This window comes from Ciconia boyciana, chromosome 1 (assembly GCF_034638445.1).
Source record: "Ciconia boyciana chromosome 1, ASM3463844v1, whole genome shotgun sequence".
NCBI classification, from domain to species: Eukaryota; Metazoa; Chordata; class Aves; order Ciconiiformes; family Ciconiidae; genus Ciconia; species Ciconia boyciana.
This window is the reverse complement of record NC_132934.1, coordinates 27904270-27921328: the sequence shown is the minus strand read 5'-3', so window position 1 is coordinate 27921328 and position 17059 is coordinate 27904270. Positions and strand designations below refer to the sequence as shown.

The window sequence follows — 17059 nt, the reverse complement described above, 5'->3', positions numbered from 1 at the left end:
AAGCAAGTGTTACAAAAAGATAATGTACACTTTACTTTGTAGCAGATGTAAATGGTGAATTTGAGGATGAATTATATTTTAATATTGACAGCGGTATCTTGGTAATGAAGTGTAAATAGCTTCTTCTTAACTTATAGAGAGATTAGCCAAAAGTAAAATGAAGAGCTGAAAGCAGATCTCCCAGGCATTGCCTGGGAGGAATAGCTTTCAGTGGAGTTCAAGGGACTAACATCTTGCATAAAGACAAACTTCTGCTGGAACCTGACTTGTATCTTTAGCATATATGCAAATGTCTAAGAATCCATACTCGTTTTTACAATTCAGAGCAGAGCACTATATTCAATCGGCAGGGGGTTTTATGCTTTTAACAGCTTGATGAAAATATTCCTACCGAAACAGTCTTTTTGCAGAAAATTAGGGCTTTGGTTAATTTTCCAAGGTCTGCTTTTCATGCTCCATTAGATTTTTCTATGAAATATGAAAATCTGAAAGACAGAACATTTTCTCTGAATCTCAAAATTTTATGTTTGGAAATGCAAGCAGGTGTCCTGTGAGTTTCATTATCTCCCCATCTCCATCATCTTCTAGGGCTGCTCTCCTTAGCACATCTCCCCTGGTGCACTGTTGTCAGGAACTCCAGTGATGCTCCTATTTAGCAACAGCTAGATCATCAGATACAGGACAAATGGAGAAAATGGACCAAAAAGAGAACTAACTATTACTTGCAAAATAAAATAATAAAATAGTCAGTGAAAAACTTTCACAGAATATGTATGTCTATGTGTTTGTGAATAGGTATTGGTCTTCAATTTTTTTTGAAAAATGCAACTAGCTATACTTTACCCAACTAGCTATAATGATCATCATTAGTTACTACTATCCTATGTAGCCACCTAATTTACTGGGCACATAGCTATTAAAATATGCATGATTAACAGTGGTGATGGAAACTTTTATACAGAATACTTCAAAATCACAGAAACTGAAGAGACTTTTCCCCAAATCACTTGGGAAATTTCATCTGCTACAGAGTCAAGCCATATAACTGTGCCATACCCTGGCCATTACAGATCTAACTCCTTAGAAAAATATTAGCTGTGCAACTATCCATCAAATAAATGACTCAGTCCTGCAGAAGCCTACAAAAAACAATGGGCTCATCTGTGGTTTGTGCTAGCTTATAAGAGCTGTCTGGTCTCGAATGCCAGTATTACCCCACAGGGCACTGCAGTCACCACATGCAGGATTTCATCAGTAACTGAGGGTCTCGCAGGGTTTCACAAACAGGAGGCTCTTGAGTGGGATGCCCCTTCCCCCTCTTGGATCACAAGCACAATGCTCCCCTCTGCATCCCTTGCCTGTGCCTCTGATGGCTCCACTGTTACCAGCAGCCAGATTAGCTCAGGGACCAACAGAAGGAGAAAAGACAAATGGGACAAATAACATCTCCACAGCCCACCTTGTCCTAAAAGAAAGTGTCTGACTTTTCACCCCCACTTACGCAGCCCATCATTACATTTTCCCAAGCCCCAGGGATGTCACTTCGATATGAATGGGGCCTCACACAACCTCCATGGGAGGTGGTGTTACTATGTCTGTGCTGAGCAGGAGCTGTCTGGCCCTGAAGGCTCGGTCCTGGAGCTCCTCTGAGACCTGAGTTGTGCAGAGAAGGGACAGCCCTCTGTCCTGGTTTCAGCTGGGATAGAGTTAATTTTCTTCCTAGTAGCTGGTATAGTGCTGTGTTTTGGATTTTAGTATGAGAATAATATTGACAACACACTGATGTTTTGGCTGTTGCTAAGTGGTGTTTACACTGGTCAAGGACTTTTCAGCTTCCCATGCTCTCCCAGGTGCACAAGAAGCTGGGAGGGGGCAGAGCCAGGATAGTTGATCTAAACTGGCCAAAGGGCTATTCCATACCATATGATGTCATGCTCAGTATAGAAACTGGGGGGAGTTGGCTGGAGGGTAGCGATCGCTGCTCGGGGACTGGATGGGTGTTGGTCGGCAGGTGGTGAGCGGTTGTATCACTGTTGTTTTTTTTTTCCCTTGGGTTTTGTTCCTCTCTCTCTCTCTCTGGTTGTTTTCCTTCTCATTACAATTTATTATTGTTATTATTATTATTTTGTTCCAATTATTAAACTGTTCTTATCTCAACCCACGAGTTTTCTTACTTTTGCTCTTCGGATTCTCTCCCCCATCCCACCAGGGATGGGAGGGTGAGCGAGTGGCTGTGTGGTACTTAATTGCTGACTGGGGCTAAACCACACCCCCCTCTCAGCTGGGTTTGTGACCAACAGGATCTGTCCCCAGGGACCTATCAGACACAAAACTCTACAGCTTTTGGGCCTGACATACCAGGCTGGGGATTTAAAGGGTGTTGGTGTAGGGACAGGCATGACTTACAGGCCTGCCCTGCCATACAAGAAGAGCTCAAAGCTTTAGGATGTTCCATCAGGACGAAGCCTCCAAAACTTGTGTTGAAAATCAGATTTCCTCTCCATGAACATCTTTAGTAAGATGTGTAAGATTGATCTGATCTGGAAGACTATGCCAGGATCTAGTCACTCTCAGAAAGTACATGCTTGAACTTGCTCTGAGGTTCAAGTGGAGCTGAGGTTTTCCCAAGCCCAAGAGTTGGCTCACCCTCGTTCTGGTTTCCGGGTCAACCCTGAGGCACAATCATGTGAAGACATGGCAAATTTGGACTCTCAACAGGCTGGAGAAGTTCAGATTTATTTCAACAGCCAACACACTGGGGCCTTTCCCCTTCACTCTGTTAACAGAGTCTTATTTTTCCAAGGCTTAATGCCCACTTCTTGAAGGAGGAAACCCCTTTAATATATCAACATGCTGTATGCCTAATGAAGTGTGTTTAGGGATTTGTAAAGCAAAGAATACTGTATAAATGTAACAAAAAGTGCTATCACAGCTATGTGCACTTGTGGGACAAAATTAAAGGGAAATGGTTCCAGGTTGAGGCCACAGTAACTTGGTAACTGAAATGTTATCCACAGCATCCTTTAAACAATAAGCCAAATGCTAAAGACCTTATTTCAAACACTGCTTATTATTTCCTTTGAAGCCTTATGCAAGTAATGTTTAGAATAAAAAATGAGCTGGTAATTTAGGATTTTTCCCACTGTTTGTATACAATTTTCTTTTCAAAATATAAGGAGAAAAGGAAACAAAGGTTTCACAATGAGAACAAACTGAAATACAAGAACTTCTGTGGGAGACTGAAATAGCAGCAGGATTAAAAGCAGAAAGCATATGCATCCCACAGACTCCTTTCTTGCCTCTGAGGCCTCTCATTCAAGTACTGACCAGGACCACTATGGCTTTGTTTATGGCATCTGACAAGCTCAAAGCCTCTGGCTGTAGGATTGCATTAGGTATTTTTTAAAGCGTTTTTTGAAGCTCTAGGGAACAATAGAACAGTATTAGGAATCAAATTCAGTTCTTCCACATTTGCTCAGCACTCCATCTATATTGTTAATGTAGAGGTAAATTTGTGTGTATGAGTAGGCATGGACATATGTGTGTGTCTGTATATATATATAGAAGTATTTTATTTAACTATCACAGAATTGGTAATATCTGCTGTTTATATTGGGGAACTCCAGACAATTTCAGAAGGACATGTGATGTGATACTTGTATCTTCTTGTTTTATAAAACTGATTGACAATATATATAATTTTTTTAATTACATTTAATAGTTATTCATAGCATGTTAGCTTAAATTAAATAGCTTCTTTTTCATATTTAAGGATTTTGGGGGAATTTTTAAGTATTTGTGGAAGAGAATGGACTTTTAAGGCTTGTTTCAGCACCACTGGAGTCAATAATTTCTCATCAACCTCAACACCTGCAGGACTGAAGTCCCAAAGTTCAAATGGCTTACAGCTGTCATCTTGCCCTCTAGTGGTATTTCTTTAAAGCCACTACTGAATAAAAAACAGATGGACTAGAGTATTTTAAATTTATGAAAAATATAAATGGACTTATGTTGCAGCTGGAGAAGAAAATAGGTATAAAAAAATGCCTAACTATTCTAATTTCCCCTAGCACAGTAGGCAAGATAAGGCTATTACAAAAGCTCTGAAAACTTCACAGGAAGGTTTGCAATTGAAGGTCAGGCAACTCAGGTAGCTTGATTTATTTTGTTGGTAAACAATACCCTCATTTTTTTTCAGCTACTTCTCCAGCATTTCGGCATCCTTCATCCTTGATAAGAATATACTAATGTTTTGACATTTTATTTCCCGTAAAGGGGCTATGATGTCAGACTTGCTGGATCACTAAATATCACCCAGTTTTGCAAGGACTGGGAGCAAAAGTTAAAAAACCATCATGACTGCAGGAATTGCTGCCTGTGATTTTCTGCAGGTGTCTCTCTGGCTTGTTTATAGGATGCAGACAGACAATGGTGAGATTCAAAACTTCCAGTAGAGTGAAGAAGACAGAGGTCTTCTTGTGCTCATAGGGGAAAGAAGGCCAGATACTGTCAAAGCACTTCTAGGCAGGCTGTGCTGAAGCTGGTTCATAGCAGAGTAAAGGGATGCTTCATTGATGTCATCTATTTTGTATGACACTTCTGCAGTATGTTACATGCTTCTTATCTTGCAGAATATTTTGGTATCTACTTGCACTGTTCTGTGGGTAAAAACAAAAGAGGGTGGGGGCAAGTCAAGAGAAAGACACATTGTTCTTCTTAGGCAGAAAAGACACTGAAAACTAAGGGTAAAATCCTATAGCAACCTAGGACTTAAATCTCTTTCTTAAGCCTTGTCACGTGTTTCTACCTGATTTTATACTGAACTAGCACCATCAGGCAGAGGTTTGGGGAGCTGATCTAGCTGAAACCCAACCTAGCACAAGAGGAGGTGATTTCTTTTCAGCTAGATCAGCTCTCCTATCCAGTTCACCAGGTAAATCCTAAGACTGAATCACGAGAGGGAAGAGCTTCCCCAGGAAACCTGGACATCTGCAAAGGTGATGACTGAGAAATATGGCAGAGATTTGGGGCAGAAACAAGGATAGGGTACAAGAGCACTGCTGTACAATACCTCTGTGTGGGTCATCCAAACCTTTCACGTATCCTAGAGATTCATGGAGAAGAATTGCCTAATCTCTCAGAGTCAAAACCAGCTTTCTCCATGGAATCATTTTTGGACAATTCTGTTCAGGAGACAATTCAAGATGTAACCTCCACCAGTTTCCCACCCATTTGTATTTCTGCAGGAGAGGAAATCTGAGGCTCTGACTTTTATGTTTCAGCATTTTTAAGTAGTCCATGGAAGAAGACTCTGTCAGAGGTACCTCATTGAAACCATATGACGGGGAACAGACGCTAGCAAATTAAAAGATATCAGACTTGGGGCTATATTTATCCCAAAGCTTTTCACTTCTAAATAGCACAATTGGGACTGCAATATTCATACTTAGGAAAATTCATAAAGACAATTCATGCTATCACTATTATGTCCTGGGAGGAAGTTACATTGGCTCTCATCTTAAGGATCACAGCCACCAGAAAAGCCTGTTTGCAAATATTTCTAAAAGCAATAAAATGAAGTACCTTTTCAAGAAAGCTTTCCTTTGTATTGTTGCAAAAGAGTTTCTACTTCACTTTGGAGAAGTTACCAGATAATGATAAATATCTTTCTAAATTTTCCTCTGGGCCTAATCCTAAAGTTTCATACCAGTAAGGACACTTACCAGTTCACTAGGAATTTTGCTGTGCCATGCTTTCTTTGATGATTCAAAACAAAGCAAAAAACTTTACTAGAGATGATCATGAGCCACAAAATCTTGATCTGTAAGTAAAATTGTTTTAAATACATATTTTGGCTCATTCTGCTATGAAGATGGTCTGGTTAAGAATTCATAACCTGAAGAAATGCAAAGCAACTTTAAAGTATACTGATCTCTACACAGAGGTTTGGGTTCAGGCTCCCCTCGAGTTCTTCACTGTGAGATCATAATTTACCTGAAAATAAAAAGGTGAAATAAATCAGTGAAATAGGTGAAATAAATTGGTGACTGCATTTTCAGCCTGAATCTTTACTGTGACTATTATCGTAAAGATAGTGTATGAATCTAGACAGATGCATTTGGACAATTCTGGTATTGGAATAGCTATTCTGCCCTGACCCTACTAAAAAAATTCCCACCAATGCTGGACATTTACATGCAGTGCAGATTGGAGAGAAAAACTTTCCTTTAAGTGAGAAATAAGTTATTTTGTTAGTTAAGTTGTTCAAAGATTAATAAAAGCAGTTTACTTCAGAAGACGGCAATCAGTCAAGCTACTAAACTGGTAGTTGATTTATTGAATGTGAAACTTAATCACTGTATTTCTGTCCCTGACACGGGAAATAAAAGCTTTGATATAATATTTGATCACACAGATAATATTCGTAAAATTTCCAATGAACTTTCTATGTCCTTCCTAACTTAACAGATGTTCACTTCAGAATACAAGTTTAAATAGCTTATGCTTTCAGAATTAAAATCTATGAGACCAAAACTTGCAAACATGTCTACTGATCTAGGATACTTACATTTTTACAGACTGAACTCAAGATAGCGTAACAGTCTGCTCTTTACAGTGTACTAAGCATGCATTCATAACATGTCTCAAGGCTGGCAACTTAAATCATGAACCACTCCTTAAAATATTTTTTAAATTCTGCCTGGACTGCAATTGAAGTACATTTTTGTTGGAGGCAATGCCGCTGTATGCAGCTTATATATGTGTATGTGTATATATACTTATTTTATATATGTACATATTATATATGATCTTTTTTATATATAAATGAACAATTTCTCCAGGTGCAAGACAAATGAATTGTGAGAAAGTTCAGGTCCACCTTTTGTTTCCAAGTAATGGTAGGATAGTCAGAACATTTTCAAAGACCTGTTAAATATCACTCCTGCAGTGAAGTTGGGACTAGTGGTATAAATGGAGAAAAATAGTAATAGTCCCCAGCATAAGCATTTGACCCCTAGCACTCTAGCCATTGACCTGATCACAAAGTTTCTTGCTCATACTGATATAATCTCTGCAGCACTAGTACTAATTATGCTAATAGACGGGAAGCTATCATGCAGTTATCCACAGGCTCTGGATAATAAATATTCTTGGACAAACAAGTGTGGAAATAATTTTATATTAACAAAGAGAGAAAATAAAGGAATGGGAGTGCTATGCCTAACATAGGAGAGGCAAAAAGGAGATCTCCAAAAGGCTGTGGTTATGCGTAACTGACCTCAATATGCACCTTATGGACATGTCTTCTAAAAGCTCTGCAGTGAGCTGAATTTGACTGAAAGCGCTTAACATGTTTCCTTTTACCTGCACTGGTTCTGCAGGACTACCTCAATTCCAGTATGACCCTGGCAAAGTCACTGCAGTCAGACGGAGCTCAAAGCTCCATGGTGAGTTCTGTGGTTCTAAAGGTGAAACCCTACACAAAAAGGAAGTAATGGTCTTGCTTGGTCTGAGCTGTAGGACAGAAAGGGCAGCAGACTTTCTTGCTTACCGCCTAGCCTTTGGCTTTATTTAAAGCTGAGAAGACACCACCAGTCAGTCTCTCATGTCCTGGCCTGAGAGGAGGAAACAGATTTAACCTCTGGCAAACTGAAGCCTTTAGGGACCTTTGTTTCAATTTTGTGGGCTGTGTTTCTATGAGCAGAGGAAGCCACTATATAGCACAGAAATATAGGACAAGCCATTACTGTGTGCCAGATCTGTGGAGAGCGGGTGGGAAGTGTTCATCTGCATATGCTATAATAGTTCATTAAACGCAGTAAACTGCCTGCAAAATCTGCATAGTGGAAAGAGGGCATTTCATTTTTCCCTCTCTGTTTGAGAGAGACAAAGACCACTGAATATACCTCAGCAGTCATCATCATAAGAAGATTCTGTTCACTACAGGGGAGGTACCTGGTAACACTCCAGTGGGGCTAGGCTTTTGCCTTGTGCTCATCAGCTGCCCTCAGGCTCTTAATTCCAGAGATCAAAAAAATATATTCCTAAACTAGAAGAAAATTTCCTTCAAGATTTTATGCAGCAAATCTTCACTGCTACATTGGCTCTACATAAGTTAAACATTTGTAGAGTCATGTAAGTGCAAGAGAAAATATCAGAACAGAGACCTTCAACATAGCTGTGAAAGAAATGTTTTAATTCAATTGTCAAGATGCAGGATTTCATTGTCAGACAGTATCATACAATAAAGCTTTGCCATCTAGTTTGGGTGATCCTAGGTTACCTGTCATTTAACATTTAAACTATGTCAGGAAACTGACAGACATTCATATTTCCACTAAGTTACTTCTTTCAAGAGAGTCTTTAAGTGATTTGCCTTCTCTTGCATGTATTTGCAGTATATAATTATTTTAAAGCACAAAGAATGCTATGCCTCCTTTTGACAGTAGTCATCCTGGATTTCAGTAGAAATTACTCAGATTGAAAGGGATGTGTTATTGTAATTGACTCCTATTTATATGCCCCAAAATATCATTCACTGTGGGTGGCGGGGGAACCTCCACCAACATTCTGATTTGTTCTGTTACTACATGTCCTTTGAGATTATCAACAGCCTGAAAAATGAATCTGCCATATGTCTATACTCAGCTATTCTCCATTTGGTTGAATGCACAATTCCTATTTTATAGAGCTCTGGATTTTACTCACTTGAATCATGCTGAATGGAGAGACTTAGTACCCAGGTAAATCCAATGATCTAAAGCCAAGCAGGACAATTACGATCATCCATCTGACCTTCTGCACCACGTATAATTCTATCTAGTCAAAGCCCAATCAATTTGTGGTTGAAGCAGGCTATCTATTTTAGGAAGACATCCACTGTTTTAGTCAGCTGCAGAAAGCCTGAAAGTATGGGGCAGAGCATCAAACATTTTTCTAAAGAAAACCGAATCAAGCAGCAGACATAGCTATGCAATCTCACCCATAGAAAATTACACTTTTGGGAATGCTGAGATAAATCAGAGTTTTTGCAGTGGTGCACCGGGTTTGGAATATATCCTTAGATACTGTGCAACACTGGTGGAGAATTTCTAGTCCTCTGTGTATCCTCGTCTTTTCTCTCTCCTGCAGTCACATGAAGACATAACATTTTCTACAAAGTAAAGGAAATGATGAGTACAAGGAAAAGGGTAGCATGTCAACTAGAGCGGCACATCAACCAAGGGCAGTCAGATTAGCTGCCTGAAGGAATATTTCTGGTCCATTCACTAATTTGTTGGGGAGCAGAATCCCTACACTCAGGGCGAATACCTTTTCTGGTTTGACATATTACATCAAAGCACAAATACAAATGTGACTTTGTTATCAACAACTACAGGATACATCACATTAACTCTATTTCCTACCAGATAAGAAAAGCTATAGCCATGATTTGACCAGATCTTAAACACCACCATGGTGGGAAGTCCAGGTTCCGCCACCGTTTCTCAGGTTCTGGTGCCGTTCTTCGATGACATGAGGTAGGAACCTCCTTTTCCATTGTTTTTTTCTCTCTTTTCTTATACCCCATCCATCACTACATGCTGTACAGAATTAGTTTATTCTATAAAATCAGGACTTTATCACAGTCTGCCACAGACAACTGTTGTTGCTTTGCAATCCCTGCTGCTCACTATGGTGTTCAGAACTGCCTCTCTCCGGTCTATATTATCACTAGACCATTTTCAAGGCAAGTAATATTCTTTGTTACAACATCGGCTTCTCTTTGGTTCCACACTCACGCACTTCCTTAGCCTTCAATATTACCTGAACAACAATGCCTGCCCTTGATCCTATAAAGTGCTTTTGTAACACACAACGTGCTGTAAAACCTTTCATGAATCTCCACCTACAATAACACCTACAATAACGTGGACCATAGGCTGCATCTTGGTATGGGCCATGGTCTATGAGAACAGTGCCTGCTGTTTAATGGTGCAAAGCTTACCTTCAATTTTCTCCTTGCTCACTGTACAAGAGTGAGCCAACTAGAAGATACAAAGCAGCTCACACCAGCCCCACCAGCAGAGCTTCCTCCCGGCTGCTGGGGGGAGCCAGGAGCAGGGGAAGAGAGAGGCAATTCTGCTGGGGGATGCCAATGCACACACCAAGCACAGAAGCAGGTCTACACGGGGGGTGGCAATGGCACTTGAAGGACAGGGAACCTCTGGGAGGAGGACTGCAGGTGCAAAGAGTCAGTCAGGCAGTGACAGGCATAAACAAGTGAAAGCTGGGTACAGGATTTTGGAGGGGAAAAGTCAGACCTTCCACACCTGGATTGACTGGAGTGGAAGTAATTTTTGAGGGGAAGAGGGAGAGGAAGCATTTTGGCAGAGAGGTGGAAGATAGAGAATGAAGGCTTGGTGCAGGCCAAGGTATATGTCCGTCTAAACTATCACAGCAAGGTAGGAGCGAGCCCAATCTAAGGAAATTTGGGAACTGCTAGTTTAGTGAAATGGCCACAGAGTAAGACTGAGCTCTAATCTTGGCTTAAACATTGATTCCATGTATTGCCTTGGGCAAAGAATTGGTTAGATGGGATTAATTATGTCTATCTACCTATTTCAAAGGGCTGCTGCAACGATTAATTAGTCATTGTTTGTAGCTTTCTTTGAAGATGAAAATGTAGAACTGTATAATTAAATGAAATCATTAGACATAAGGTTATGTGACTTTGATGTCTTCCAAAAATGCATAAATTAATACCATAACATGTACTTCCATTTTATTCTTAGGCATATTTGTAATCCTGGATAAGGAATTAATGGTGCCTGTAAAACATTCCTACACAGTGGTTACATGAATGAAATTCATTTTATAAATAATGCTATATTAAAAGTATAAATGCTAAAGCAATAAAACTTAGGTTTATATATCAAGCTTCCTGTTGATATTCAAAGACTTAGTGAATCTGAGATAGACCACTGCTGTTTTAAAGTATTGTTTTACCTATAGAAACCAAATTTCTGGTTGCTTTCCAATACTTGGGAATTGTAGCCGATGTTCCTCACCACAGCAGTGAAACTCCACTGGAGAGAAAGGAATTACTGATGTACACGTAATAAGGATTACAGTCTAGCACTGGAGCTGTGCTGACTGGGGCGACACGCTAGCCAATGTGCACACATTTCACTGTCTTCTCCAGGACAGGCTTTTGGGCCAGAATACATGGGAAGGGAGATGGATCTTACCCATCTCCCACTTAAATGAACTGAAAGATGGTGATATTCTGGTTGGCACACAGCTTCAGAAAGCATAAACTGTCAAAGACATACTAAATCAAAAGACACTACACAATTTTATGTCATCATCTCAGGCCAAATGTGTTAATACCTATGACAGAATCATGTCTTTGAAGTTCAGTGGTTTTTTGGTTCTGCACACCTACTCACAGGAGTGTAACAGAGGTTCCTGTGTGGTTTTTCACCATGATGTAACACTAAGTAACTTTATATCTATGGCAGGAACAGTTTCTGGTAATAATGAAGAATTTGGCATCATAAATTACTCTGCAACCATTACGGAAAGCTGCTGTGGAAAGTTTCTAGACTAGATTTGTTATCGAGAACTTTTTTTCCTCTTTTTTAAATGGAACTCTATTAAATGTTTCTGAAAGGACACAACAGCTCCACTACCACACAGTTTCCTTCTTTGTAGGTGTTGCTTAGCATTCATGTAATTACAACAACAAAAATGAAGTTTTGTTTTGAATTGGTTGTTTTCCAAACAGCTTTTGTGCACTGATTTATTGAACTCGGTGGGGAGGGGGGAGTGAGAGGGAGTGTTAGATTCCTTCAGGGTCCAATCATCCCACCTAATTTTTCACAGCTCCTAAGATCCATGCCACCCCCTAGTAGGACCCATCTGCTTGTAGGAAATGGTGCCTAGGGCACTATATTTCTCACTTAAAGTTCCCGACTAGAGACAGTAGTTACCAAAATGGCTGAACAGAAATAAAAGATTACTATATTTGTATTTACCTATCTTTAGATCACATGCAGAAAGCTTCCTATACTCTGTCAAACCAGTGCCTTGACCATGGAGCTCAGAATGCGGTCTTTATGCAAGTCCATCATATCCTGTGGAAACAAACCAAAGACCTCCGCCAGGGAACACGTGCTTCCTCCCTCCATTAGCATCTGTTTGGATTAATTCTCACCTCTACAGACTCTTTTGTTTTGTCCTTCTCACCTCCACCCTGTCTCCTGCTCCCCATCAAGAGACTTATTGATTCTTAATTTATTCAGAAGACAATGTCAATACTCAGTCCCCCAAAATCTTCACTGCTTTCACCTCCTCAAACAGCCAGTACACCCGTTGAGGCCAGGTGCAGGCATCCCTCTCCTTCCTGCAAGCAGCACCTGCAAGTGAGGGCCACTCCCCAGACTTCACTAAATGTTAAAAGAATCATTAGCCCACAGTAAGGCAAAATGTTCTCTCTCACTTGGTAAGGGACTGTTCAAATCTCATCATGAAGCCTTACCATATATTGAAATTTGTATTACATACAAGCATATACATCTGCCTATATGCTTTGCCACACCTTACACAAATACATCCATGCATTACTGGGTCTTGCTTGAGACTGGGATTAGCAGTAATTAATCATGTGGAAGTGGTGAGGTGTGACAGAACCCTGAAGCAATCTTTGAGGGACACTGTGACAGACTTATTATTTGTAAGACATGTCAATAGGTAGCGCATATTTCATACAACTCTTTATGAAGGGAGTTTTCCTCAGGAGCATGGGGAAGAAACCAGTCAGTACTTCCTCTCCTCATCTGGACTGCTTCATTACAATTTACACACCTGTCTGCCTAACCCAGTGCATGACACACACTCTCAGTCCGGAGATCTCCTGGGTAAACAACTACAGCAAGTGAACTGGACGCAGAACGGAGGTCTATTTTATAGAAAAAATATAGAAAAGGGGTGCTAAGCATTCCAGAAACAAAGGGTCTGGTTTTCTACTACTTTGTACCTGCATAGAGTGAGAACAAATGGCTGTAAAAAGCAGGAAGCTCAAAATTCGCTATCTATTTGCACAGCATGTGCCATCTCTGCATCTTGCTCTCCACACCATCATTACAAATATAGAGCACAGAAATATGTCTCTATGGAGGCAGAGAAGAAAGGAGGGGTAAATTGAAATACTCTGATTAGATCATCAGAATGAGGCCTACCCTGCATAGATGCAAACTGCCAAGAAAAACGCGAAGAATTGGCTTTAGCTGCCTCCAGTACCTGGGCTTAGACACTCAGTCACTCCAACTGGCCCTGGGTCCTCAGTTGCCTCATGCATAGAGAGAGAGACATGCACACACGTCTGATCTCTCAGTCAACCCCAGACCCTACAGTCTCTCTGCCACATGGCTGGGACCCCCACTTCCTCCCGAGCCAGCTCCTCCACTTGTCTCACTCTCAGAGACACACACGCACACCTGGCTCCCAGGTCACTTCAGATACTTTGCAAGCCCAGGCTGATATTCAGGAGCGATCACACACTGACTTACATACCCTCACCACTCCAGTTGCTAACACCACAGACAGGGGCCCCTGTGATCCTGTGGTTCCACTCCAGTTGGTGGCCTCTCAGACCTCCATACACACAGAAGAGAGCCCTGCACCCAGGAAAATAGAAATGGAGTTTAATGAGAAGACAGGACAGACTGTGCTGATCAACTGCCAGGCATGGCCAGACAAGCCTACTGACCAGCCACCTGTTTACATGTGACTGCTCCCTTTTAGCCCCTTATCCCTCTGTTTTCACAAGATTTTTCCTCCCCAAACCACCTCTATCCCCCCCTTTCCCTGCTTGTGGTTCCTCCCCTAAACATCCTATAATAAGTTTTGCACAATTCCAAAATGCTCTTCCCCTGCAACCCATAATGTGTCCTGTACTCCCAGGTAGTGACCCCCCTCAGTCTGTGAGGTGCTACAGAGACACACTCCCATCTTGCAGACAACACTTTCTCTCTGTACAACACAGCAGACCTGGATCCTGACAAAACTCAGCAGGAAATGGAAGCCTCTGCCCCTTACAAACTCCTCTCCAGTACAGCATCATCCTGGCACCCCAGGTGCTGCATCCATGTTCTCAGCTGCTCCAGAGCTCTTAGATCTTGCTTGCATCTGACACACAGCGATAGCTTGCTTTGCATTCTTTGGTAACCATGTGGAGGGAAAAAAGTGTAAAGACCTGCACGAGAAAAAAAACCCAACATGAAACAATACACCGGGGTTGTAACCCACCCATCCCCTAAATCCAATGCACTAGCATTGTTCAAAATCTGTTTATAAGAGCATTAGCTGGCATGATCTTGTTGCCAGCTTCCTCCACACTCTTTTTATTTCTATGTTCAAACATTTGCCTTTGGAATCCTCACACTGCATAGAGGCCCCTTGCTGGACAATGTCTAAACCCGGAGCAGCAATTGTACCCTTCTGAAGTGAGGCTTTGTTCAGCTGGAACATTACTGTTTAATCACCAATTCAGCACAACAATGCCTTAAACTAAAAAATATAGCTGCTTCAGAAAACCTGGCATTATACTTGGCATTGTGTGTTCCAATATATACACACATGGTGCCGTGATGTACAGTTTCTAAAGCTGAGCATTTTCCTGGAAATATTGTATCCCTGAGATGTGAGGGATGCATGTTTCAGGAGCTTCTCCTACCTTGAGACAACTTTCAGCTAGATATGTATATCCTGGACACAATGCCTCTGGTAAAAATAACTTCTCTCTGTACAAGAGTGGTGCAACAGAAAAGAAAAAAAAAAGCCTGCATTCAATAAGTGTCTAAACAAATTTGCTAGCAGTGACTGGAGATAAGTTACCAGCTCTGCTTCATCTGGAAACTGAAGATAATTGTGTGCCCCTCACCAAACACATTTTCATAATACAATCATGTCACGCTTGTATTTCAAGATTTTTAGAAAGTCTTGAAATGCGTTTTAAAAATCACTGCCAGGCAAACTCTTTGAAAGGAATTTTCTTAACCAAGGGCAATGTGCTCCTTTATCATACCAAGTGCATTTTGGATATTAACAATATGATGAAGTTTTATAAAAGATCTCCATTATTTACAATAGTTGCTATTCAAGTGACATTGCTCATTTCAGCTAAGTAATCACAGCTCTTCGGCTGAAATTGAGAAGCAATATTATACAGCAGCTAAAAAAGAAATAGATGAGACTATATATATGTAAAAGCTTTCCAATTTAATATCATACCTGCATTTCTAACACAATGATAATGCTCCCTAGGTACAGACTAGAAATCAGATTCAAATCACCATGGGTTTGTACACGAACATAATGAACACTGGGTATATTCTTTGAAAAATAATCATAATACCCTCTTGCCAAAAAACAGCAACACTTTTTAAAATTACTTCCTCTATAACACAGCCCCTTTTCCATGTGCAGAACAGATCACCTCCTGTTTAAATACCACAATCGTGACTACAAAATACCAGAGTCAGCCAATACTAAAAACACTTATGTGCTGTATATGTTCATAATAAAGAACAAAAATACTAAAGCACTTGCGAAAACAGATTGTGCACATTAGCTGTGGGACAGCAAAGACTTGCACAATGACAGTCTTATCTTGATATTGTGCTTCAATTTGCAGTGGCCTGCTTTGCCTAGGAGATGCACCTGCCTCATCATTTATCTGACTTAAAAGAAGACAGACCATTTTTTGAAAGATATATAATCACCTTAATACGTCATGTCAGTGTCATCAGGAATGGCAATGAATATTATTTCCATTCTAATGATCTTCTTTCAGATGCATTTCTCTTTTTCTCTCTTTTTTTTTAAATTAACAGACAGACAAGCAGGTGAGGCAGATGATAATAGTGCTTCACCTCACGTGTGGTGTACTGCGGTCCATATCTCACTATGGAACTTCTCCTGAGGCTGAAAGAGAGTGAAGGTGATTAGCAAAGTACTGGAGTCTCTGGAAAAAGAAAGAGAAGGGGCAGGATGGAGAATGCTCATACATGCTCTTTATCAAATTACATGCTGAGGGTGAAGCAGGGGAACCTTCCTCAAGAACCAAAAGGGTGTTGTAAAATAAACCATGAGAAATTGCCTAGAATATTGTTCAGAAATCCAAATTTGGTTTCTACTGGTGGCACACAGCAGCCTTAGGCAAATCACTTTTCTTTGTCTAAATTGGGGATTTAGCGTTCTGTCTGTAGAATAGGATAGAATAGAATATTTTCACTTGGAAGGGACCTACAAAGATCATCTAGTCCAACTGCCTGACCACTTCAGGGCTGCCAAAAGTTAAAGCACATTATTAAGGGCATTAAAATGGAGACATTAATACCTTCTTCCTTCTGTACTTTCTCTTGGCTATTCACTGTGCAAATTCCTTGTAGCCAAGACTTCTTGTCTATCTTCACATGCTTATGTAGAGAGTGCATAATGAGGCCCTAATATTGACTGATGCCTTCTGGTGTCATTGTAATACCAGTATTTAAAAATTAGCTAACTTCTATTTACAGTTCCACCACTGACTTCAAAAGGAATTCTGTTATTTCAGTGAATGTCTATGCAATTCAACTTACAGATTTAGTAATTAGAGCAATATTTACCAATCATTCTGAGATATGGTAATGCTTAACTAAGATGTACAGAATACTTTTAGTCCCTACAATAAGTGAAGCACGCAAGTCTCCAGAACATTAGTAGCAGCAGCATGTCTAGCAGAAGTTGAGTAAAATATAAAAAAAATTGCATTATATTTCGAAATGTGATGCCTTCAGGATGGTTTCAATATTCAGTGACATACATACTTTTGCCAATGACTATAAAGGGAGGAAGTGCTTATGAATGACATTTCACTCATTCCTCTTGCTATTGAATGAGATGTGGCTGATACGTTAAGTGGTTTTCAGTAAGAACATATTGGACCAGCAGGAATGGCTTTCAACAGCATTAATCAATAATGCAATAGCACAGTGGTTGATAATGAAAAGGCAGCAGTTACTAATGTTTAGCA

The 17059-nt window shown here is 40.4% G+C and overlaps 1 long non-coding RNA gene across 3 annotated transcripts; it reads right to left on the bottom strand.

The window, feature by feature from the left end:
* Positions 1-4073: 4073 nt before the first annotated feature.
* Positions 4074-16017, bottom strand: LOC140651626 (uncharacterized). Of its 3 annotated transcripts, none has more exons than XR_012042458.1 (6): positions 15768-16017; positions 14035-14239; positions 13558-13661; positions 12021-12119; positions 5724-5994; positions 4074-4658 (listed from the first exon to the last, which is right to left on the bottom strand). It is a non-coding gene; the product is annotated as an uncharacterized lncRNA (long non-coding RNA). The 3 variants fall into 3 exon arrangements; XR_012042459.1 differs by having other exon boundaries at positions 14083-14239; XR_012042460.1 differs by lacking the exons at positions 4074-4658; positions 5724-5994 and adding an exon at positions 8737-8904.
* Between the last annotated feature and the right edge of the window lie 1042 nt (positions 16018-17059).